The sequence below is a fragment of the Heptranchias perlo genome, chromosome 20 (assembly GCF_035084215.1).
Source record: "Heptranchias perlo isolate sHepPer1 chromosome 20, sHepPer1.hap1, whole genome shotgun sequence".
Taxonomy (NCBI): Eukaryota; Metazoa; Chordata; class Chondrichthyes; order Hexanchiformes; family Hexanchidae; genus Heptranchias; species Heptranchias perlo.
The window spans coordinates 14,832,444-14,859,169 of NC_090344.1; the positions used below are offsets into that span (position 1 = coordinate 14,832,444).

General features: G+C 43.1%; 6 non-coding genes across 6 annotated transcripts; 1 reads left to right on the top strand and 5 right to left on the bottom strand.

Annotated features, from left to right (window-relative positions):
• Window positions 1-1,891: 1,891 nt before the first annotated feature.
• On the bottom strand, window positions 1,892-1,962 carry trnag-gcc (transfer RNA glycine (anticodon GCC)). Its single transcript has one exon. It is a non-coding gene; the product is annotated as a tRNA-Gly (tRNA).
• A 2,087-nt stretch (window positions 1,963-4,049) lies between these two features.
• On the bottom strand, window positions 4,050-4,121 carry trnaw-cca (transfer RNA tryptophan (anticodon CCA)). Its single transcript has one exon. It is a non-coding gene; the product is annotated as a tRNA-Trp (tRNA).
• Window positions 4,122-10,279: 6,158 nt separating this feature from the next.
• trnap-cgg (transfer RNA proline (anticodon CGG)) lies at window positions 10,280-10,370 on the bottom strand. The gene is given in 2 exon segments: window positions 10,280-10,315; window positions 10,335-10,370. It is a non-coding gene; the product is annotated as a tRNA-Pro (tRNA).
• Window positions 10,371-14,652: 4,282 nt separating this feature from the next.
• On the top strand, window positions 14,653-14,726 carry trnai-aau (transfer RNA isoleucine (anticodon AAU)). The gene has a single exon. It is a non-coding gene; the product is annotated as a tRNA-Ile (tRNA).
• A 526-nt stretch (window positions 14,727-15,252) lies between these two features.
• trnap-ugg (transfer RNA proline (anticodon UGG)) lies at window positions 15,253-15,342 on the bottom strand. Its single transcript is given in 2 exon segments — window positions 15,253-15,288; window positions 15,307-15,342. It is a non-coding gene; the product is annotated as a tRNA-Pro (tRNA).
• Window positions 15,343-22,048: 6,706 nt separating this feature from the next.
• On the bottom strand, window positions 22,049-22,119 carry trnag-gcc (transfer RNA glycine (anticodon GCC)). The gene has a single exon. It is a non-coding gene; the product is annotated as a tRNA-Gly (tRNA).
• Window positions 22,120-26,726: the final 4,607 nt, after the last annotated feature.

The window sequence follows — 26,726 nt, forward strand, 5'->3', positions numbered from 1 at the left end:
ATTACGCTCGGTCGCCTCATCTAAGTCATTAATTTCGATTGTAAATAGCTCAGGCCCAAGCACTGATGCTCACGGCACCACATGAGTTGCAGCCTGCCAACCCGAAAATGACCTGTTTATTCCGACTTTCTGTTTTCTGTCCGTCGACCAATCCTCAATACATGTTAATGTATCACCCATGATCCCATGAGCACTAATCTTGTGTACCTACCTCTTATGTGGAACCGTATCGAATACCTTTTGAAAATCCAAATATACTACATCCACTGGTTCTTCTTTATCTACCCTGCTAGTTACAGCCTCAAAAGCTCTAATAGATTTGTTAAACACTAATTGCCTTTCATAAATCCGTGTTGCATGTGACCAATCATATTATGATTTTCTAAGTGTCCTGTAACCACGCCCCTAGTAATACATCCTAGCATTTTACCTTCTACTATTGTCAGGCTAAATGGCCTGCAGTTCCCTGTTTTCTCCCTTCCTCCTTTGGGGTTATATTTGCGACCTTCCAATCCACGGGGACAGTTCTAGAATCTTGGGAATTCTGGAACATCGAAACCAATGCATCCACTCTATCTACAGGCACCTCTTTTAAAACCCTAGGATGTAGGTCATCAGGTCCAGGGGATTTGTTGGCTTTTAGTCCCATTAATTTCACCAGTACTTTTTCTTTACTAACCTTAATTACTTTAAGTTCCTCATTCTCATCAGCCCCTTGATTCCCCACTATTTCTGGTATGTTTTTTGTGTATTCTACTGTGAAGAAAGATAAAAGTATTTGTTTAACGTCTCTGCCATTTCCTTATTCCCGAATATAATTTCTCCTGTCTCTGCCTCCAAGGGACCAATGTTTACTTTCGCTAATCTCTACCTTTATATACACTTGTAGAAATTCTTACAATCCATTTTTATATTTCTTTCTGGTTTACCCTCATCCTATTTTCTCCCTTTTTATCAGTTTCTTGGTCATCCTTTGCTCATTTCTAAAACTCTTCAAATCCTCAGTCTACTACTCTTTATGGCAACATTGAAAGCCTCTTCTTTTAACGTAATACTACGCTTAATTTCTCCAGTTAACCAAGGTTGTACCACTTTTCTGGTGAAGTTTTTAATCCTCAAGGGAATGTATTTTCGTTGAGAATTATGAATTATTTCTTTAAATGTTCGCCATTGCTTATCTCCAAACATATTTTTAATTTAATTTCCCAAACTACCTTAGCGAACTTGCCACTGATAACTACTTAATTGGCTTTGTTTAAATTTAAGAGCCTAGTTCCGGAACTAACGACAGCACTCTCAACTCAATATGAAATTCTATCATATTATGATCATTCTTCGTCAGAGGATCATTTACTCTAAGATTAATAGTTATCATATAATCATAGAATGGACCATCTGGACATTTGGACCATCCGACCCATTAATCCCGTACCTGCCTTTTGTAAGACCAATCCGGTTCGTCCCATTCCCCATGGCCCTGCATTTTCCCCTTCAAGTATTTGTCAAACTCCTTTTTGAAAGCTACGATTGAATCTGCTTCCAACACCCTTTCAGGCAGCGCATTCCAGATCATAATTTTCGCTGAATAAAAAAAGTTTTTCCTCATGTCGCCTTTGGTTCTTTTGCCAAACACCTCAAATCTGCATCCTCTGGTTCCCGACACTTCCGCAAATTAGAACAGCTTCTCTTGATTGATTTCATCTGAACCCTTCATGGCTTTGAAAACTTCTCTCAAATCTCCTCTGAACTTTCACTGCTCCAAGGAGAACAACCCCAGTACCGGGAAAATGTGGTCACTTAGTTCTACTTCATTAATTTTGGCATTAAACAGACCTTTGAACAGTGGCCAATTGACCCTGTTCCGGTGGTACTTTTTGGTGCAAAATGCCGATGCATTGGCCGGGAATCGAACCCGGGTCTCCCGCGTGGCAGGCGAGAATTCTACCCCTGAACCACCAATGCTTGTACCAATCATTCCTGCATGTGTCCATTTGGAATTCTGTCTGAACGAACATGCCGTTTTCAGCTGCGATGGCTGAGTGGTGAAAGAGTTGGGCTCAAAATTCCAATGGGGTTTTCCTGCCGAGGTTTGAATTCTGCTGGTAGCGCGACTATTTAAAAATCTCGTCAATGCTCAAACAGTTAATTAACCGTATTTACCTCTCTTTCAGCAGGAGAGATACAACAGCGTGGCCGGTGCTTTCAATTGGATGTTAAAACTTCTCTTGCAAGATTTCAAGACCCGAGAAGGAATCTGTAACTTAAATTCTGCTAGTTTGCTACACCTGACATTTATAAACTTTATTTTCTTTGCATTCATCACATAAGAACATAAGAAATAAGAGCAGGAGTAGGCCAATCGGCCCCTCGAGCCTGCTCCGCAATTCAATAAGATCATGGCTGATCTGATCCGAACTGCAAATCTAAAGAACACAAGAAGTCGGAGCAGGACCCAGCCACTCAGCCCCTGGGCCCGCTCTATCTCTCCCTGTCTTTAGCTTTTCTCTCTCTGTGCTGTCCCCAATGGACTTCTCAGGCTTCCTTGAACGGGGAAGGCTGATCTAACCTGCAACACTAGCAGAGAAGGGTGAAGAAATAAAAGAATGAGACGGTAGGAAAAGTAAAGGGGCAATCCAGCTGATGCAACCAATGTCGACACATTAATGTCTCTTCGCACTCAGAGTGAAACAAAACACTAATTTGATTAAAGTATACCTATGGTAGAGTGTATGTTATCACGATGCGGAGAAATTTACTTGCGAGCATTGGTGCTTGAGGGGTGGAATTCTTGCTTGCAGTAATTCTATTCCTGTAAAACTAGTTCCTGAAGTGTAGGATGGAAAGTATCCTGGCTGAGCGGTCTAAGGCGCTGGTTTAAAGCTCCAGTTAAATCCCACGATTTGTAAATGGATGAAAATCATAGTTTTCGTCTCCAAAACCGCAGCCTCCCTCCTGTAAACAAGTAATACTAAACATCTCATCTGCTATTGTAACAGCGTAGGCCGGAGGAACCACATGGTAATTCAAATAAGTAGATGCATTTTGGAACACACCAATTGTACCTTCAACTCCGGTCGAAATGTTCACAAGCAAAAGGATTGTTTGATGTCGCTGAGACTCGAATAAACAACCCCGGCATTTCCCTCGAATCTACGGCATAAAAAGACCGCGCACTGACCGATTGCACCACTAGAGCCCGGTCACTCTGATCACTTGTCCCACTCTGCTGGAAAGAATCTGAACATAAAATGTTCTTACCTGTGGAAACGTGTCCTGTCCCCGTGATGAAAATAATATCTGCACTTTCACTTTCAGCTTCTTTCACATCCTCTGCTCCATCGCACTACAATCGGGTTTTCTGTGAACAGGTCAAAATGAACATTGCCAAAAATTCTATCAGTGGTGAAATTTGAACCCAGAAACACCCCAGACATTGGATCCACGCACCTTTGACCACCAGCTCACGCTTCCATAAAAAAGCACCACTGGTTAAAGGTCTGTTTAATGCTCAAATAAATGAATTAGAGCAAATTGACCGCATTTGCCGCGTGCTGGGGTTGTTCCCTTGGAGCAGAGAAGGTTCAGAGGAGATTTGATAGAAGTTTTCAAAGTCATGAAGGGTTCAGATAAAGTAAATAAAGAGAAGCTGTTCCCATTGGCGGAAGAGTCGTAAACCAGAGGACACAGATTTAAGGTGATTGGCAAAAGAAGCAAAGGCGACATGAGGAAAAACTTTATTACGCAGCGAATACTTATAATCTCGAATGCGCTGCCTGAAAGGGTGGTGGAAGCAGATTCAATCGTGGCTTTTAAAAAGGAATTTGATAAATACTTGAAGGGGAAAAAATGCAGGGCTACCGGGAAAGGGCCTGACTGGATTGCTCTTACATAATGCCGGCACGGGTTCGATAGGTCGAATGGCCTCCTTCTGAACTGTGTCCATTCAATGATTCCACAATAATTATTATTTTACAAACAGTGAACAGCCCATCCCAAAAAGACGGTCCCGCTATAAAGCAGAGAGACACTTAATCGCTGTGAAAACGCAATGACCTCGACGTGATTTGAACACGCATCCTTCTAATCTGGAGTCAAACGCGCTACCGTTGCGCCACGAGGTCCACATCCCATAAATGGAGCCGTATCCATAAGAGGGAGATCAGTACCGACCGCCGCAGGGACTTCCAGAGGCGGAAGCAGCAACAGCAACAGTTCCGCTTTCTCATCCAGCCGCTGCCCGGTCCCGGCCTGAGCCCTGTCTGGGAGCCGCCTGCCAGTCTCTCTTCACTGAACGAGATCATTAAAGGCTCCAGCAGCGCTGTCTCGGCGAATAACAACAGTTCAAAACCGCATTCCAGATGCGACAACAAACCCATCAGTTTTCCGCTGTTCTCCAGCTGCCGGAGTGAGAGAGGCTGCGACAACAGGATTTATGGAGGATCGAAGAGAGTGAAACTTTATTTGGGCTTTAGTGGGAAATCCAGTGAAAGTGAGTAAGAGCTCCAGGATTTGAACCAGTGAAACTGCCTTAGCGGGAATCAGATCCAAAGATCAACTGGCAACAGAGCCGTGCAGCCAATGTAAAATTTCGCTGTCACGCAGCCGATCAGCCATCCTTCCAGAACACAGTATCCGTCCATGCTCGCTTTCTTCTACAATATATGATGTGCAGCGATATCAGATTCAACACTTATTATTTCAAGTCAACAATATTATCCTCTCTTCACCAAATTCGTTTTGAATGTACGACTTGCTTTATAGTGATCTGTTTGCAGAATGAATTGCTCTGAAGCTACATAAATGTGGAGACATTGGCTACGAACTCATCAGCTGGGTTTTAACTTTACTTTTCCTACCGTCTCAGCCAGCTGGTGTTGCTGGTTAGATCAGTTTTCACCATTCAAGGAAGCCTGAGAATTCTATCAATTGAATTATTTGGATAATAAATTAAACGATTGAATTATTTGTATAATAAATTGAACCCTTTAATTTATTATACAATTATTTTTTTAATTTATTCATAACAATTAAACACGTGAATTATTTATATAATAAATTATACACTTGAATTATTTATATAATAAATAAATCAATTGAATTATTTCGATAATAAATTAAACTAATTAATTATTTATTTAATAAATTAAACTATTGAATTATTTATATAACAAACTATTGAGTTATTTTTATAATAAATTAAACATTTTAATTATTTTGATAATTAAACATTGAAGTGTTTGTATAAAAAAAACACTTGAATAAATTATATAATAAATGAAACAATTAAATTGTTTATACTATAAATTAAACAATTGAATTATTTATATAATAAATTAAACACTTGTCTTTATATAATAAATTAAACAATTGAATTATTGATATGATAAAATAAACTATTGAATTATTTATATATAAAATTAAAGGATTGAACTATTCATATAATAAATTAATCAATTGAATTATTTAGATAACCAATTAAGCTATTGAATTATTTATGTAATAAATTAAACACAAATTATTATAAAAGAAATTAAACAATTGATTTTTTTATTAACAAATGAAAGACTTGTGTTCTTTATATAATAAATTAAACATTTGATGATATAAATAATTCATTTTAAAAAATTGTTATATGATAAATTAAACACGAAGTTTTTATGCAATCAATTAAACAATGTCATTATATAATACATTAAACAATTCAATTATTGATATATTAAGTTAAACTATTGAATTATTTATATAAGTTAAACAATTGAATTGTTTAGATAATAAATTAAACACATGAATTATTATAAAATAAATTATACACATGAATAATTTATGTAAAAAATTAAACACTTATCGACAAGAGACAGAATCAGTGACAGATACAGAAATGCAAGGAAATAAACAAAGAGTATAAATGCCAGGTTCTGCAATCTAGAAGAATTTAAATTGCTGATTGGGAGATATTCCTTCTCGTGTCTTGAAATCTTGAAAGAAAGCATTGGTCGCCCGCCACGGCGGAATGGCTCTCCAGCTTTGAAAAATGTAAAAGCGGTCAATTAGCTCTAGTTTATTCATTTGGACATTGAACAGATCGTTAAACAGTAACTCACCGAGTAGAATTCAAACCGGGGCAAGAAAACCCGAGTGGGGTGTGAGTCTAACGCTTCAAACACTGGGCTATTGCAGCTGCACAAAGCAGTTCTTGCACAGCTGTAGGTCAGACTGCGGGGGGTTATCACAGGGCCTCCGTCAGACTACATGTGCTTTCAAACAGGATTCCAAATGGACACATGCAGCAAATGGCCATACGAGGATTGGTGGTATTGGCGTTGAATTCTCGCCTGCTTATCATGCGACCCGGTTTTGCTCCCTGGCCAATGCAGGATCGTTTTACATTCTGCACCAATGAGGAACACGGGAACAGGAGTCGGCCATTTCGCCCATCGAGCCTGTTCTGCTATTAAGTCCACAAAAAGCAGGACAAATAGAATCCGACCAATTGCCGCACCATCAGTCTGCTCTCAATCATCAGCAAAGTGATGGAAGGTGTCGTCGACAGTGCTATCAAGCGGCACTTACTCACCAATAACCTGCTCACCGATGCTCAGTTTGGGTTCCACCAGGACAAATAGGCTCCAGATCTCATGACTGCCTTGGTCCTACCATGGACAAAAGAGCTGAATTCCAGAGGTGAGGTGAAAGTGACTGCCTTGACAGCAAGGCAGCATTTGACCGAGTGTGACATCAAGAAGCCCGAGTAAATTTGAAGTCAATGGGAATCAGGGAGAAAACTCTCCAGTGGCTGCAGTCATACCGAGCACAAAGGAAGATGGTAGAGTTTGTTGGAGGCCAATCATCTCAGCCCCAGAACATTGCTGCAGGAGTTCCTCAGGGCAGTGTCCGAAGCCCAACCATCTTCAGCTGCTTCATCAATGACCTTCCCTTCATCATAACGTCAGAAATGGGGATGTTCGCTGATGATTGCACAGTGTTCATTTCCATTCGCAACCCCTCAGATAATGAAGCCGTCCGAGCCCGCATGCAGCAAGACCTGGACAACATCCAGGCTTGGGCTCATAAGTGGCAAGTAACATTCGCGCCAGACAAGTGCCAGTCAAGAGACTTTCGAACCACCTCGCCTTGACTTTCAACGACATTACCATCGCAGAATCACTCAAATCAACATCCTGGGGGTGACAACGGATCAGAAACTTAACTGGACCAACCACATAAATACTCTGGCGACAAGAGCAGGTCAGCGGCTGGGTATTCTGTGGCGAGTGAATCACCTCCTCATTCTCCAAAGCTTTTCCACCATCGACAAGGCATAAGTCAGGAAGGTGATGGAATAATCTCCACTTGCCTGGATGGGTACAGCTCCAACAACACTCAAGAATCTCGACACCATCCAGGACAAAGCAGCCCGCTTGATTGGCACCCCATCCACCACACTAAACATTCACTCCCTTCACCACCGGTGCACAGTGGCTGCAGTGTGTACCATAACACAAGGTGGACTGCAGCAACTCGCCAAGGCTTCTTCGACAGGACCTCCCAAACCCACGACCTCTACCACCTGGAAGGAAAAGAGCAGCAGGCACATGGGAACAAAACCGCCTGCACGTTCCTCTGCAATTCACACCCCGTCTCGACTTGGAAATATACCGCCGTTCCCTCGTCGTCACTGGGTAAAAATCCTGGAAGTCCCAACCTAACAGCACTGTGGGTGAACCTTCACCACACGGACTTCAGCAGTTGAAGATGACGGCTCACGACCACCTTCCCAAGGGCAGTTCGGGATGCACAATAAATGCTGGCCTTGCCAACGACGCCCACATTCCATGACTATTTAAAAAATGTCTGACCTGAGACCTAACTCCCTATAACCGCCTCAGCCCCATATCTCTTCGTAACTTCGGTTAACAAAACCTATCAATCTAAGATTTAAAATTAACAATTGAGGTAGCTTCAACTGCCGTTTGCTGAACCGTGTTCCAAACTTCTACCAACCTTTGCGTGTAGAAGTGTTTCCTAACTTTATTCCTGAAAGTCCTGGCTCTTATTTTTACGCTATGTTCCCTAATCCTAGACTCCCCAACCAGCGGAAATAGTTTCTCTCTATCTACCCCTTCAGTTCCCCTTAATATCTTGAAACTTCGATCAAATCACCCCTTAATCTTCTGAATTCCAGGGAATGCAACATAGGGACAGGAATAGGCCATTCAGCCCCTCGTTCCTGCTCTGCCATTTGATAAGATCATGGCTGATCTGTGATCTAACTCCATATACCTGCCGATGGCCCATATCCCTTAATACCTTTGGTTGCCAAAAAAAACTGTCTATCTCAGATTTAAATTTAGCAATTGAGCTAGTATTAATTGCCGTTTGCGGAAGAGAGTTCCAAACCTCTACAACACTTTGTTAGTAGAAATGTTTTCTAATCTCACTCCTGAAAGGTCTGGCTCTATTTTTTAGACTGTGCCATCTACTCCTAGAATCCCCAATCAGTGGAAATAGTTTCTCTCTATCCACCCTATCTGTTCCCCTAATAAACTTCGATCAGATCACCCCTTAACCTTCGAAACTCTAGAGAATGCAACCCCAATTTGTGTAATCTCTCCTCGTAACTTAACCCTTGAAGTCCGGGTATCATTCTAGTAAACCAACGCTGCACTGCCTCCAAGGCCAATATGTCCTTCCGAAGGTGCGGTGCCCAAAACTGCACACAGTACTCCAGGTGTGGTCTAACCAGGGTTTTGTACGGCTCTGGCATAACTTCTGCCTCCTTGTACTCCAGTCCTCTAGTTATAAAGGCCAGCATTCCATTAGACGTCTTGATTATTTTCTGCACCTGATCATGACACTTCAATGATCTATGTACCTGAACCCTTAAGTCCCTTTGGACATTCACTGTTTTTAACTTTTTACCATTTAGAAAGTACCCTGTTCAATCCTTTTTTGATCCAAAGTGGATGACCTCACATTTGTCTACATTGAATTCCATTTGCCACAGTTTTGCCCATTCACCTAATCTATCAATATCGCTTTGTAATTTTATGTTTTCATCTACATTGCTCACAATGTCACCAATCTTTATGTCATCGGCAAACTTAGATATGAGACTTTCGATGCCTTCATCTAAGTCGTTAATGAATATTGTAAATAATTGAGGCCCTAAGACAGATCCCTGCGGGACTCCACTGGTCACATCCTGCCAATGTGAGTACCTATCCATCCCTACTCTCTGTCGCCTTTCGCTCAGCCAACTTTCTAACAAAGTCCGTACTTTTCCTTCGATTCCATGGGCTTCTATCTTCGCTAACAATCTCTTATGTGGGACCTTATCAAATGCCTTCTGGAAGTCCATATAAATAACATCCATTGACAGTCCCTTGTCCACTACTTTAGTCACCTCTTCAAAAAATTCAATCAGGTTTGTCAGGCACGACCTACCTTTCATAAATCCATGCTGGCTCTCTCTGATTAACTGAAAATTCTCGAGGTGTTCAGTCACCCTATCCTTAATTATAGACTCCAGCATTTTCCCCACAACAACCTTAGTTTGTGTAATCTCTACTCATAATTTAGCGCTTGGAATCCAGATACCATTCTGGTAAATCTATGCTTCACTCCCTCCAAGGCCAATATATCGCTCCTAAGGTGCGGTGCTCAGAACTGATCACAGTACTCCAGGTTTGGTCCAACCAGAAACTTTGTATAGCTGAAGCATGACTTCTAACCCCTTGTATTCTAACCCTCCAGATATAAAGGCCAACGTTCTATTTGACTTTTTGATTATTTCCTGTACCTGTCCATGACAGTTTAATGATGTATGTACATAGACCCCTAAGTCCCTTTGGACCTCAAGAGTTTCGAGCAATTCACCATTGATAAAGTATTCTGATGTAACGTTTTTAGGTCCAAAGTGCACGGCCTCACACTTGCCTACATTGAAATCCATTTGCCACAGTTTTGCCCATTCACTTAATCGAGTAATATCTCTCTGTAATCTCATTCTTCCACCAACACTGCTGACAATTCTGTCATCGGCAAACTTGGACATGTGATTCTCGATCCCGTCATCTACTATCAATCAGACCGGTCAAACGAGGGTAAATTCACATTCAGCTTCAATCTCCACATCGTTTTCAGACATTTTATTTACTCCGTGTGTGTTGCGCCTTGGAAACTTCAGCACTTTGTCCTCTGGAGCTCAAATATAATTCAATTCGAACAACTGCAAAGATGTCAAAATCCAATTGGTGACTTCTCACACAGTGATATAAAAGGGCTCGTCCGGGATTTGAACCCGAGACCTCTCGCATAGTCACGGAGTTGAAATACCCGAAGCGAGAATCATACCCCTAGACCAACGAGCCACTTGACGGCTAACCGTGCAGCCAGTCTAACATTTCACCACCGTCTTCAGCCGATTGGCCATCCTTTCAGACCTCTTCTGTCCATCCAATCTCGTTTTCTATTCCGATGTGCAGCAATATCAAGTTGTACACTCACGATTTCCAGTCACCAATATTAGTCTCTCTTTACCAAATTCGTTTCCAATGAACGACTTGTTTTATCAAATAAGACTTTTCAGAATTAGTTAATCTGAAGCAACATTGCCATCTGTCTCGGCATCGTCATAGAATATAAGTTACCATCAGTGCACTTCACTTATAACGCGGTTTTCTTTCACTGTGCGGGCGAAGAGACATAAATGTGGAGACATTAGCTCCGAATTTATCAGTTGGGTTGCACCATTACTTTTCCTACCGTCTCGGTCTTTTTTTTCTTTACCTTTCCCTGCTGGTGTTGCAGGTTAGATCAGCCTTTACCGTTCCTGGATGCCTGAGAAGTCCATCAGGGGACAACACATAGAGACAAGAGACAGGGAGAGATAGAGAGATTCATGTAAATAAAGTAGAGTATAAATGGGTGGTTCTGCAAAGTAGCAGAATTTTAGTTGCAGATTGGGCAAGATTCTTTCTTGTGTATTTGAATTTTGCAAGAGTACATTGGGCACCCAATTAAAAGCGCCGGCCACGCTCGAGTATCTCTCATGCTCTGAGAGAGATACATGAAGTGAGTTCGATCCAGTTCATTCATTTCAGCATTGAACGAATCTTTAAACAATAATTCAGCGAGCAGAAATCAAACCTGCGAAGGAAAACTCCATTTGATCTTGAATTTAACGCTTCAACCACTCGGTGATCGCAGCGGCACATGGCAGTACTTGCACTGCTGCAGATCAGACTGAGTTGGGTTGTCACAGGAGCTCTGTCCAACTGCATATTCTTTCAGGTAAGATTCCAAAAGGACACATGCATTTACTGATCATGTAAGTATTGGAGGTTCAGGGGTCGAATTCTCGCTCACCACCTGACAGGTTTGATTTCTGACCAATGGGGGATCCTTTTGCCTTCCAACAGCATCCACCGAAAATCGGACGACGTGAAACTTTCTTGGCGCCTCATTGGGCAAATCAGGGTCAGTAAATCACAGTTTCGGAGTTTGGATAGCCTGGCGGGTCTGAGGCGTTGCTTTTCGGTCTCCACCTCTCCTGGAGGCATGGGTTGGATTCTGAATTCCGGCATTTAATCCTTTACAAATACGGAGATATTTTTTGTTCCTTTGGCTTTGGTTGATTTTTCTGAGCTGTTGATTTGATCCTTCCAGAAAATCAACCCGATATCCGTCCACGGCAGGTTTCTTTTTAAGTAAACAAGCAAGAAATATAAGAACGGATTGTCCTTCACAGCAGCTGCTTCGCACTCGCCTCCAAGCAGCTCCACGACCAGCAGAGAAATCTTGCCTTGGGTTGGCCCGCTCCCTGAATACATTAATTACTTTGCTTCAATCAGCTGTGTCGAGCATTAGCAAGTGAACAACAGCAGAACGGGAAACCACAGTAATCATGAATGATGCTGAGAAGAGCCCGAGCCTGTGGAAGACAGATCAGGTTACGGGAAAGAAACAGCCGCCCCGAGCTTTCGGAAGCAGGGAGAGTCTGTCTGTCTGACTGACTGGGAGAAGATTTTTTGCCTGAAAGTGAGTGCGGTTTGAAGTGTTGCAGCTCGAAGGCAGTCCCTGCTGGTGAGGAGTGGCAAATGCTCCAGCAAAACAGCCGTGTTTGAGCAGACACAGAAAGCCTTGAGGTTTGAGAAAGCGTAGAAAAAAAAAGGTTTGAGAAAGGAAAAGAGGAGTCCTGTGCCACAGCGCCAAAATGTTAAGCTGTCAACTTACAAGAGCGGCCTTGAGCTAATTGCTGCTTGATCGCTCCTGTGAGATGGAATTGAACCAACGATCATAAAGATCTACTCCTTTGAAGTGTTCTGTTCGACCAGCAAAGCTGTCGTCGGCCGGAAAAAAAACGCACCTCTCTTTGGTAATTGTTTAGTGAGCGCCTTTTGCTGCCCTCAGACTCGTGGTGTCCCGTGCTCATGACCGAGGCTGACTCGGGACCTGTTCATCTCGCAGCGCTGTGGGAGTGTGAGCTGCTGCTTACCTTCTGCAATCTGAGCCAGTGGTGCAGTAAATAACGCATCTTCTAATAGATTTAAAACGTTATAAGTTCGACTCTTACTCGGTTTAAAGGCTTCTGATTTTTTTGTATTACTTTATGACTTACAATGTGTAAAATGATAAAAATTCATCACATACGAAGCGCAAAAATCTTATTAAAGTTTTGACTGTCTCTGGATGACCAGGTCAGTATCTCCTTCAGTCTGAAATAAAAAGTTATCTGTTGATTAATGCTGATTCAAACAATGATGCAACGACGAACTGCGATTAATTTGCTTCATGCAGTTAATTCAACAGGTTCTTAATTCTTGTATAACGTTTATTCCCTGACTGGGAATCGAACCACGTGGCGGTGAAATCACCGAGTTCGAACCACCAGCCCACCGGGGAGTTCTCAACATTCCGCACCAAACACTGTGGAACTGATAGCATTTATTTCTCTTTCACTCTTTCGTGATTCATTCAGCTCTGTGTTTATTCTCAGGCCTCTGATCTCTCCATTTCTTTCAGCATTTGATTCCGGATATTCTTGTAGTTAAATATGAATAAGATACCATATCTCACAGCCCCGGTATAATTGCTGTTTCTCTCTGCAGTTCTGTACAAAATCAAACTGTACGCAGATACCGACAGTCTATCTCTCTCTCACACTCCCCACAGAAGCAGCAGGAGATGCCACTTTAAACTGCGAGTTGCTTCAAACGATGCCCGATAGACCTGCGTTGTCTTGCAGCTTTCCCAGGAGCTGCATTTGATTCGGTGAGTCAATTTAGGGAAATTGAATGATTTTCACCGGCAGCTTGTGGTAGTATATTACCTCACTTTCTATTTCGTGTATATGGCTACTTGCACTTGGTGCTGTCATTGCCTGAACATCACCCTTTGTCCCGATCGTAGTTCGATTAGAAAATGCTGTTTTGTGCGAGCAGCTTGCCTGGCCCGAAAATGACAAGTGGGAAAGGCCGCGTTGGTCAGCTTGTTCGCAGCAAAGAATGTTCAGCGTTACCTTGTGATCTAGTGTTTAGCATTGGGCGCTTTCATCGCCACGACAACAGTTCGATTGGTGTCTGTCTCAACATCTGCCGATTATACGCTCTACCAAAAGTATACTTCACTCAAATTGCTGATTTTTTTCACTGTGAGGGCGAAGAGACATTAGTGGACATTAGTTATGTATTTATCAGCTGGGTTGCACCTTTGCTTCTCCTACCGTCTCCACCTTCCTATCTTTACACTTCTCTGCAGCTTCGATCATCCTTGGCCGTTTAATAAAGCCTGAGAAGTCCATGAGGTGAAAACACAGAGAGTCAAGAGACAGATTAAAGTATAGAAACAAATGTCAAGTTCTGCGAACGAGCAAGAATTTAACATGGAGCTCGGGAGAGATTCCTTCAAATGTCTTGTAAGAGACTATTGGACACTCGTCTGCTGAAATATCTGTTTGAAGGAGAGAAATGTGGTTGGTTAAATCTGGTTCATATTTATTTGAGCTTCAAACAACATTGAAAAACTGGACCTCGCTCAGAATCAACCGTCAAATATTCCAAAGCGAGAATCATACCGCAAGCCAAACAAGACACCGAGAACAAACCACCGGTAATAAACCACTGCATCCACTACACAATTAAGTACCAGCCGCAGCCGATCGGTTATCCTTTAAGATCTCTTCGATCCATCCAATCACGTTTTCTATTCCGATGAAGAGAAATGTCGAGTTGCACACTAACAATTTCCTCCGTTCTCTTTCGCAAACATATCGCTGAACTAAACTTCACAAGTCACTCAGGAAAAATAATTCAGTTCAACAGCATCAGCGTCCGAAGGACCTGCGAGGACAGACTGGCCAAACCTGCGTTCAGTCGTGAAGCTTGTGGGTGTTTTGTCACCCGAAGGGAGAGAGACAGGCCTGTGACAAAGGGCGAAGGCAGGAACTCAGAAATGTGGCCATTCAGGGCCATAAATGGGCAGACAGTCAGTCACAGTCATTGATTCCGACACACAGCCCGGTAGTTGTTCAGTCAGTCGGGGAGCGAGGCCTGCAGCTTGCAAACAAAAAGCCTGAGAAGAAGTCAGCTGGTGCAAAAATAAACACAAACTACCCAACACGCGGGTTAGCCCATAAAGCTAAGATGCCCACATGGCCGGTTAGCTCAGTTGGTTAGAGCGTGGTGCTAATAACGCCAAGGTCGCGGGTTCGATCCCCGTACGGGCCATAAGGTTCCTATTGCAATATTTTGGTAACTTTTAAAAGTTTGGCAGACTTGAGAAACAAGCGAATCCACACAAAATGTCATGAGGTCAATTTTTTGGAGTAACATCCATTAATATGTTTTCTGATCTATCTTTTTGAGGTCCAAAGTGGACGGCCTCAAACCTGCTTACGTTGAAATCCATTTGCCGCAGTTTTGCCCATTCACTTAATCTAGTAATATCTCTCTGGAATCTCATTCTTCCATCCACACTGCTTATAATTCTGTCTATCTTTGTGTCATCGGCAAACTTGGATATGTGGTTCTCGATCCCGTCATCTAATATCAATGAGACCGCCTAAATTGGGGTAAATTCACATTCAGCTTCAATCTCCACATCATCTTGAGACATTTTATTTACTCCGTGTGTGTTGCGCCTTGGAAACTTCTGCACTTTGTCCTCTGGAGCTGAAATATAATTCAATTCGAACAACTGCAAAGATGTCAGAATCCAATTGGTGACTTTTCACTAAAAAGCAGTGAGATAACAGGGCTCGTCCGGGATTTGAACCCGGGACCTCTCGCAGATTCCATTAGAAAAACGCCCAAAGCGAGAATCATACCCCTAGACCAACGAGCCGCTTGCTAAAAAGCCCTGCAGCCGGTCTAAAATTTCACCATAGTCTTCAGCCGATCGGCTATCCTTTCCAACCGCTTCTGTCCACCCAATCTCGTTTTCTAATCCAAAATACAGCAATATCAAGTTGTACACGACATATTTCCAGTCACCAATATTAGCCTCTCTTTACTAAATTCGTTTACACTGTACGACTTGTTTTTTTCAAATAATACTTTTCAGAATTAGTTAATCTGAAGCAACATTGGCATCTGTCTCGGCATCGTCAGAGTATACAAGCTATCATAAGTATATTTTACTCACATTGCTGTTTTCTTTCACTGTGAGGGCGAAGAGACAAAAATGTGGAGACATTAGCTGCGAATTTATCAGCTGGGTTGCACCTTTACTTTTCCGACCGTCTCAGTCTTTTTTTCCTTTACCTTTCCCTGCTGGTGTTGCAGGTTAGATCAGCCTTTACCGTTCCAGGAAGCCTGAGAAGTCCATCAGGGGACAACATAGAGACAAGAGACAAGGAGAGATAGAGAGATTCATGTAAATAAAGTCGCTTATAAATGGGTGGTTCTGCAAAGTAGCAGAATTTTAGTTGCAGATTGGGCAAGATTCTTTCTTGTGTATTTGAATTTTGCAAGAGTACATTGGGCACCCAATTAAAAGCGCCGGTCACGCTCGAGTATCTCTCATGCTCTGAGAGAGATAAATGAAGTGAGTTAGATCCAGTTCATTCATTTGAGCATTGAACGGATCTTTAAACAATAATTCAGCGAGCAGAAATCAAACCTGCGAAGGAAAACTCCATTTGATCTTGAATTTAACGCTTCAACCACTCGGCGATCGCAGCGGCACCTGGCAGTACTAACATGGCTGCAGATGCTACTTTAAACTGCCAGTTGCTTCAAACGGTGCCCGATAGACCGGCGTTGTCTTGTAGCTTTCCCAGCAGCTTAATTTGATTCGGTGGGTCAAGTTTGGGAAATTGAATGATTTTCACCGGCAGCTTGTGGTAGTATATTACCTCATTTTCATTACCGGTAATAAACCACTGCAGCCACTGCAGAATTCGGTGCCACCCACAGCCGATCGGCCATCCTTTCAGACCTCTTCTATCCATCCAATCACGTCTTCTATTCCGATGTAGAGAAATGTCGAGTTGCACACTAACTATTACCTCCGTTCTCTTTCGCAAACATATCACTGAACAAAACTTCACAAGTCACTCAGGAAAAATAATTCAGTTCAAAATCATTAGCTTCCGAAGGACCTGCGAGGACAGACTGACCAAACCTGCGTTCAGTCGTGAAGCTTGTGGGTGTGTTGTGATCCTAAGGGACAGAGACAGGCCTGCGACACAGAGCGAAGGCAGGAACTCAGAAATGTGGCCATAAATGGGCAGACAGTCAGTCACAGTCATTGATTCTGACACACGGCCCGGCAGTTGTTCAGTCAGTCGGGGAGCGAGGCCTGCAGCCAGCAAACAAAAAGCCTGGCCTGAGAATAAGGCCGAGACCCAATCAGACGGATAAACAGACAGACAGATAGACAGACAGACATCTGACTCAACGTCAAAACGCAGCGTGATCGAATCAGAAAATGCCACTTTGTGCGAGCAGTTTGTCCGGCCTGGGCTGCAATGAGGTAGGACACTGGGAGTATTCAATGAATGAAATCAGTACTTCAAACAGAAAACATTCTTCACTCACTCATCCTGAGACATTAGGGTCTCTATACTTGAATTATTGTTCCATTCATTGGAACTTGGGAACATGAGTAGGCCATTCAGCCCCTCGAGCATCCTTCCTGAGGTGGGTGCCCGGAACTGAATGCAATCCTCCAGATGGGGTCTCACCAGAGCTCTGTGCAGCTGTAACATAACATCCACCCCTTGTTTTCCAGCCTTCTTGAGATAAACGGGGAGAGTCAGAGCTCAAGAGAGAAAGCGAGAGTGAGCAAATGGGAGCGAGAGAGAGGACTATGCATTGCACAAACCGTCCCTGTGTCGCTTTCTCAGGAGCGCTGTGAATCCCCACTGAGCTTTTCAATCAGTTGCTGCACCGCAGCAAAAGTTCCAAAGCAGCATATGGGTAACGTGAAATAACCTAATCGATAGCCGATTTGTGGTGCCATGGATAGCACGCGGGACTTCTTCAAATCACTGCAAAGGTTGTGTGTCCGAATCTCACCATCGTTGAATTTTAGTTCAGGGTTCGGTGATTTCGGCGCTGGGAAGTGAAATTTTGCAGCAAAACAGCAACAGGATCATTCATGTTGGTAAAGGAAGGGGTACAACCTCCTGCACTTCATCTTATACAAGTGGCTCCAGTCCCACCCGAATTTATAATGCTTAATCCTCTCTGAGCTGGATTGGCGAAACACTCTCAAGATGGAGGCACATCATCTGCTCACCGCAAAAGTCAATCTGCTGGACCTCCGGCTCTGTCAGACTGCATGTTCCTTCAGTCAGGTTTCCAACTGGACACATGCATCCTGCTGCCTGCGAGCATTGGTGCTTGAGGGGTAGAATTCTTGCTTGCAGTAATTCTATTCCTGTGAAAGTAGCTCCTGAAGATCGCAAGATGGAAAGTATCGTGACTGAGCGGTCGAACGCGCAGGGTTAAAGCTCAGGCTAAATTCCATAATTTGTAGATGGATCAAAATCATAGTTTGCGGCTCCAATACCGCAGCCTCCCTCCTGTAAACTGATAACACGAAATATCTCATCTGATATTGCAACAAGAGGAACCACGTGGCGATACAAATAATTGATGCATTTTGGAACACTCAATTATACGTTCAGCTCCGTTCGAAATGTTCACAAGGAAAAGGATTCGTTGATCTAGGTGAGACTCGACTAACAACCTCGCCATTTCCCGACCTTGTACGTTCATATAAGGACCGCGCACTGACTGATTGCGCTGCTAGAGCCCGGTCACTTTGATCACCTGTCCCACTCTGCTGGATGGAATATTAAGGTGAGCGGCCCTCACCTGTGGCAACGTGTCCTGTCCCCGTGATGAAAATAATATCTGCACGTTCACTTTCAACTTCTTTCACATCCTCTGCTCCATCGCACTACAATCGGGTTTTCTGTGAACAGGTCAAAATAAACACTGGCAGAAATTCTAACAGCAGTGGGATTCAAACCCACGCCTCTATAGAAATTAAATTTAACACCTTCGACAGCGAGGCCGCGCTACCATAATGTCACAGTAATGTTTAAAGAGCTGTTTAATGCTCCAATAAATGAATTGAAGCTAATTGACCGCATTTAGCCGGTGCTGGGGTTGTTCTCCTTCGAGCAGAGAACGTTAAGAGGAGATTTGATCGAAGTGTTCAAAATCATGAAGGGTTGAGATAAATAAATAAAGAGAAACTGTTCCCATTGGCGGAAGGGTCGAGAACCAGAGGACACAGACTTAAGGTGATTGGCAAAAGAACCAAAGGCGATATGAGGAAACAGTTCTTTACCCAGCGAGTAGTTATAATCTGGAATGCGCTGATTGAAAGGTGGCTTTCAAAAAGCAATTCGATAAATACTTGAAGGGAAATAAATTCGGGGCTAACGGGAAGGAGCGGGGGAATGGGACTATCTTGACTGCTTTAACAACGAGCCGGCACGAGCTCGATGGGCCGAATGGCCTCCCTCTCTGCTGTAACCATTTTATGATTCTATGATTCTGTTTATACTCTTTATTTTCTTTGCATGCATTTCTCTATCTCTCCCTGTCTCTGTCTCTTGTGTTGTCCTCTAATGGACTTCTCAGGCTTCCGTGAACGGCGACGGCTGATCGATCCTGCAACACCAGCAGAGAAGGTTAACGAAAGGTTGAGACGGTAGGAAAAGTAAAGGTGCAACCCAGCTGCTGCAGTCAATGTCTAAACATTAAGATCTCTTCGCTCTCACAGTAAAACAAAGCACCAATTTGATTAAAGTATACTTATGGGAGAGTGTATGTTATCACCATGCCGAGACAGACGGCAAAACATATCATAGAATCATTAAAATTTACGTTAGCGGAGGCCATTCGGCCCATCATGTTTGTACCGGCCGGAAAAGAGATATCCAGCATCACCCGACTTACCAGCGTTTAGTCCGTAGTCTTGTCGGTTACGGCTCTTCAAGTGCATATTGAAGTCCTTTTTAAACCCGATGAGGGTTTCTGCTTCTCTCACCCTCTCAGGCAGTGAGTTCCAGACCCCCACCACCCGCTGGGTGGATCAAAATTCCCCTCTGCTCCACTCTAATCCTTCTACCAATTACCTTAAATCTATGACCCTTTTTATTGAACTCTCTGCTACGTGAATCAGGTCCTTCCTATCCACTCTATCGAGGCCCGTGATAATTTTATACACCTCAATTAAATCTCCCCTCAGCCTCGTCGGTTCCAGAGAAAACAACCTCAGCCTATCCAATCTATCCTCACAGCCAAAATTCTCCACTCTTCGCAACATCGTCGTAAATCTCTGTACCATTTCGAGTGTAGTCCCATCTTTCCTGTAATGTGGTGATCAAAACTGTACGCAATACTCCAGCTGCAGCCGAACTTGTGTTTTATTCAGTTCCAGAATAACCTCCCTGCTCTTACATTCTATGCCTCGGCTAATAAAGCAAAGTATCCTTTATACCTTTTTAACCACCTTAACCACCTCTCCTCTTCCCTTCAGGGATCTGTGGACATGCACTCCAAGGTCTCTCTTTTTAACGACACCTCTCAGTATCCTCCAAAGCAATGTAGTTTCCGAGCAACTAATTCTGAAACGTCTTGCTTGACAATATAAGTCGTAGAGACGAAACCAATTTAGTAAAGGGAAACTAATATTGGTGACTGGAAATAGTTAGTGTACAACTTGATATTGCTGTGTACCGGAATAGAAAACGAGATTGGATGGACAGAAGAGGTCTGAAAGGGTAGCCGATCGGCTATGGGAGACAGCAAAACTTTAAACTAGCTGCATGACGTAAGTAACAGCGTCTGGTTGGTCTTGATGTATGATTCTTGTTTCGGTGGCTTTGGTTGATTAATATCTGAGAGTCCCGGTGTAAAATCCCCAATAAGCTCTTGCTGTTCAGCTACGTTGAGTGTAAAATTCACCAATTGTCTTCTGACATCTTTTCAGTGTTCCTGTTGGTCGGATTAAAGTGCATGTTTGAGCTCCAGAGGACAGAGTGCTGAAGTTTCCAAAGTGCAACACATGTGAAGTAAATAAAATGTCTCAAGATGATGCAGAGATTGATGCTGAATGTGAATCTCCCCCTATTCAGGTGGTCTCATTGATATTGGATGACGGGACAGGGAACGACATATGGAAGTTTGCCGATGACACCAAAATGGGCAGCGTTATAAGCAGTGCAGATTATATAGGAATAGGAACACAGGAACAGGAGTAGACCATTCAGCCCCTCGTGCCTGCTCCGCCATTTGATAAGATCATGGCTGATCTGTGATCTAACTCCATATACCTGCTTTTGGCCCATATCCCTTAATACCTTTGGTTGCCAAAAAGCTATCTATCTCAGATTTAAATTTATAAATTGAGCTAGTATCAATTGCCATTTGCGGAAGAGAGTTCCAAACTTCTACAACCTTTTGTGTGCAGAAATGTTTTCTAATCTCGCTCCTGAAAGGTCTGGCTCTAATTTTTAGACAGTGCCCCCTACTTCCAAAACCCCCAACCAGCGGAAATAGTTTCTCTCTATCCACCCTATCTGTTCCCCTTAATATCTTATAAACTTCGATCAGATCACCCCTTAACCTTCGAAACTCTGGAGAATGCAACCCCAATTTGCGTAATCTCTCTTCGTAACTTAACCCTTGAAGTCCGGGTATCATTCTGGTAAATTCCAGAGAGACATTAATAGAATGAATGAATGGGCAAAACTGTGGCAAATGGATTTCAATTTAGGCAAGTGTGAGGTCATCCACTTTGGACCTCAAAAGGATAGATCAGAATACTTTCTAAAAGGTGAAAAATTCGAAACTGTGGAGTTCCAAAGGAACTTCGGTGTCCATGTACATAGATCAATAACATGTCATGGACAGGAACAGAATATAATCAAAAAGGCTAATGGAATGGTGGCCTATATGTTTAGAGGACGAGAATAGACATTATGCTACAGCTACACAAAGCTCTGGTTGGACCACACTTGGAGTACTGTGTTCAGTTTTGGGCACCTTAGGAAGGATATATTGGCCTTGGAGGGAGTGCAGTGTGATTTACTAGAAAGATAACTGGACTCTAAGCGATAAATTACGAGGAGAGATGACACAAACTATCGTTGTATTCCCTTCAATTTAGTAGATTAAGGGTTGATGTGATCGAAATGTTCAAGATATTAAGAGGAACTGATGTGGTAGATGGATAGAAACTATTTCCGCTCGTTGGGGTGTCTCGGACTTGGGGACATAGGCTAAACATTCGAGTCAGACTTTCAGGAGTGAAGTTAGGAAACACTTCTGCAAGCAAAGTGTTGGAGAAGTTTGGAACTCTCTTCCATAAACTGCAGTTGATACGAGCTCAATTGTTAATTTCAAACCCGTGATTTATCGATTTTTGTTAACCAAAGATATTTAGAGATATGGGACGAAGGCGGGTACAGGGATTTCGGTCACAACTCAGCAATGATCGTATTGTTTTGCGGAACAGGCTCGACGGACCAAATACCACAATCCTGTTCCGAAGTTCCTCATTGGTGCAGAATGCAAAACGATCTTGCATTGGCCGGGAATCGAACCCGGGTCTCCCGCGTGGCAGGCGAGAATTCTACCCCTGAACCACCAATGCTTGCTTTTGTAGAAGTTACATGCTCCTATATGGAATGCTGTCTAAACGAACATGCCGTTCACAGCTGCGATGGCCGAGTGGTTCAAGCGTTGGTCTCAAAACCCCATTTGGGTTTTCCTGCCGAGGTTTGAATTCTGCTCGCAACCCCCAAATGTTGAAAGATCTCTTCAATGCTCAAATAGATTAATTGGAGTTAATTGACCGCATATACCTCTCTCCCAGCATCAGAGATACTTTTAATTGAGCGTCCAATCTTCTCTTGCAAGATTTCAAGACCCGAGAAGGAATCTCTCCCAATCTGTGACTTAAATTCTGGTCGTTTGCAAAACCTGACATTTATACTCTTTATTTTCTTTGCATGCATCTCTCTATCTTTCCCTGTCTCTGTCTCTTCTCTCTCTGTGGTGCCCGACGGGCTTCTCAGGCTTCCTTGAACGGCGAAGGCTGATCTCACCTGCAACACCAGCAGAGAAAGGTAAAAAAAAAGGCACTGAGACGGTTGGAAAAGTAAAGGTGCAACCCAGCTGCTGCAGCTAATATCTACACACTTATGTCTCTTCACTCTCACAGTGAAACAAAGCATCAATTTGATTAAAGTATACTTCTGGTCGAGTGTATATTATCGCGATGCCGAGGTGACGGCAATAATATCATAGAATCCGAGAAAGTTATGCCAAAGAAGGAAGCCATTCTGCACATCGTGCCTGTGCCGGCCGAAAAATCGGTACCGAGCCTCATCTCACTTTCCAGCGTTTAGTCCCTAACCTTGTCGGTTATGGATCTTCACGTGCATATTGAAGTTTTTATTTTTCAATGCGATGAGGGTTTCCGCCTCTCCTACCCTTTCTGGCAGTGATTTTCCGACCCCCACACCCACCACCCTCTGGATGGAAAAAAAAAATCACTCCCCTCGAATCATTCTACCGATTACCTAAGATTGATGTATCCTGATTATTGACCTCCCTACGAAGGGAAATAGGTCCTTACTATACACTCGATCGAGGCCCGTCATAATGTTATACACATCAATTAAATCTCCCAACAGCCTCCTCAGTTCCAAAGCAAACAACCCCAGCTTATCCAATCTAATCTCATAGCTAAAATTCTCCAGTTCTGGCAACATTGTCTTAAATCTCCTTTGTACCCTTTCTCGTGCAATCACATCTTTCCTGTAATGTGGTGACCACAACTGTATGCAGTATTCTTGCTGTGGCCTAACTATTGTTTTATAAATTTCTACCAGAACCTCCCCTGCTCTTATATTCTATGCCTCGGCTAATAAAGGAGAATATTCTTTATGGCTTCTTAACCACCTTATCTAGCTGTTCTGCTACCTTCTGGGATCTGTGGACATACACTCCAAGGTTTTGCTGTTCATCTACATCTCTCAGTCTCCTCCCAAGCAATGTAGTTTCAGAGCAACTAATTCTGAAACGTCTTACTTCATAATTCAAGTCGTACAGTCGAAACCAATTTGTTAAAGGGAGACTAATATTGGTGACTGGAAGTAGTTAATGTACAACTTGATATTGCTGTGCACCGGAACAGAAAACGAGATTGGATGGACAGAAGAGGTCTGAAAGGATGGCCGATCGGCTGTGGGAGGCAGCGCACCTTTCAACTGACTCCACGACTTCAGCATCAGTGGTTTGTTGGTCTCGGGGTATGATTTTCGCTTCGAGGGTTGTGTTATGTGATATGCGCGCGATCTCAGCTTCAAATCCCGCATGACCCCTCCTGTTTCTGTGCTTTTCGTGAAAAGTCACCCATGTGCTTCCGATATCTTTTCAGTGTTGCTGTTGGTAGAATTGAATTATATCCAGAGAATGTTTGAGCTCCAGAGGACAGAGTGCGGAAATTTCCAAGGCACAACACAGGTGAAAAAATAAATGTCTCAATATGATGAGGAGATTGAAGCTGAATGTGAATTTACCCCAGTGCAGTCGGTCTCATTGATATAAGATGACGGGATAGAGAGCGACATGTGCAGATGACGCCAAGATGGGCAGCACTGCAAGCAAAGTAGATGGAAGCAGAACATTACAGAGAGTATTTAATATAATAAATGAATGGGCAAAACTGTGGCAAATGGATTTCAATTTAGGTAAGTGTGAGGTCATCCAACTTGGACCTATAGAGCATTGATCAGAATACGCTCTAACTGGTGAAATGCTCGAAACCGTGGAGTTCCAAAGGGTCTTCCGGTCCATATACATAGATCATTAAAATGTCATGGACAGGTACAGAAAATAATCAAAAAGGCTAATGGAAAACTAGCTTTTATATCTAAAGGACCAGAATACAAGGTGATAGACATTATGCTACAGCTCCACAAAGCTCTGGTTGGACCACACCTGGAGTACTGTGTTCAATTCTGGGCACCGCACCTTAGGAAGGATATTTTGGCCGTGGAGGTAGTGCAGTGTAATTTTTCTAGATTGATACCTGGAATCCAAGGGTTAAATTACGAGGGGAGATTACACAAACTAGGGTTGTATTCCCTGGAATTTAGTAGAATAAGGGCTGATTTGATTGACGTTTTCAAGATATTACGGGGAACTGTTGGTGTTGATGGAGAGAAACTCTTCTCGCTCGTTCGGATGTCCAGGACTCGGGAACCTGGCCTAAAAATTAGAGTCAGGAATTTCAGGAGTGAAATTAGTTAACACTTCAACAAGCAAAGGGGGGTAGAAGTTTGGAACTCTCTTCTGCAAGCGACAGTGTTAGCTTAATTGTTAATTTTAATCCTGAGACTGATAGATTTTTTTCGTAAACCAGTGGTATTGAGGGATACGGAGCGAAGGCGGTTATATGGAATTAGGTCACAGATCAGCCATGATCTCACTGAATTGCGGAACGGGCTCGAGTAGCTCAATGGCTTACTCATCTTCCTCATATGGTGCAAAACACGAAACGTTCATGCATTGTCCACGAATCGAATCCGTGTCAGAGGCGAGAAATCCATCCCAGAGCCACCAATACTCGTACGTACACGCACTGCATATGTCCATTTATGTTACTCTCATAGTGATTGAAAGCTGCAATTTGAGTAAACTATACTTATGGTAGAATGTATACTATGCCGATGTCGAGACAGACGATTATGTTCTTGAGAGCAATTCATTCTGCATAGTGTTACTTGATTATGCAAGTCTTACATTCAAAGCAATTTTGATAAAGAGCGAGAAATATTGTTGATATGAAATGATCCGTGTAGAACCTGATATTGCTCTACATCGTGCATCGTAGAAGAAAGCGGGATTGTATGGACAGAGCCTTCTGAAAGGATGGCGGAACGGCTGCATGGCAGCGAAATTTTACAGCGGCTGCACGGCTCTGTTGCTTGTTGGTCTTTGGGTCTGAATGTCGCTCAGGAAGTTCGAATCGTTCAAAATTCCGAATGAGCCCTGTTATGTCCCCATTTTTAGTCAAAAATCACCAATTGGCTTCTTACATCTTTTCAGCAGTGCAGAAGGCAGTTTTGACTTATCTCCAGCAGAGCATGTTTGAGCACCAGAGGACAGAATGCAGAGGGTTTGTCCACGCAACACAAGTAGACGAAATGAAGATAATCTTTCAAGAAGTTGTAGATTGAAGCCGGCACATGAATTTATCCCAATTCAGACAATCTCATGGGTACAGAACAAAAAAGGTAAAGGATGCTGCATTGGCCTGGAACCAAACCTCTGGTTTCCCGCCGGCAGGCGAGGGTTCCAACACTGAACCACCAATGGACACACGGCTGCAGGCAGCACATGTAGCTTTGGATACATGTCTGGAACATGCAATCTGGCAGAGTTCCTGTGATTACCCTACGCAATCGACTCTACAGTTGCGCGGTGCCCTTTGTGTTAAATTATGGATCAAGCATGGTCGTGAAATTCACTGGGGGCTCGAAACCAACTTACACGACGATTGTGAAACAGTCAAATAAATAAGAGCTGTAATTACCAGGCAGTGTTTACTTCTCTCAGAGGTTAAGGGATAATCCAGCCCAATGTTCACCTATGAGATTTCAAGACTTGAGACAGAATTTCAAAAAAGCTGTACCATAAATTCTGCTCAATCATGGAATTTGGAGATTTATACTATTTTATTTCTTTGCATGCATCTCTCTATCGCTGTCTGCGTTTCTTCTCTCTCGGTGTTTAACCCTGATGGACTGATCAGGCTTCCTTGAACGGCCAGGTCTGGAAACCGGGGATGGAAAAGACTGTCGGATCTTCCGTCCAATTGTTGGATTTCGGCGGGATGAGCTTTGCTATTTTCCGCCTCCGTTTTCGGAAAATATAAACCCAGATGGGATTTCCCCTCCTCGGTCCCTCCACCTTCGGGTAATGGGAATAAACCCGATCTGTCACTCGGTCGGAACATCCGTATTCTTATTGCTTAAGAATAAAATTACGGGGTTACAGCTATTTTCAGGACGCATTTTAGAAATTAACACGTAACAGACTTATGCGAAAACTAGAAGCACGTGGAATTAAAGGACCAGTGGTAACGTGGGCACCTAATTGGCTCAGGGATCGGAGGCAGAAAGTCGTGGTGAACGGATACCCTTATACATTAGGGTCTCTATACTTGAATTATTGTTTCATTTATTGGAG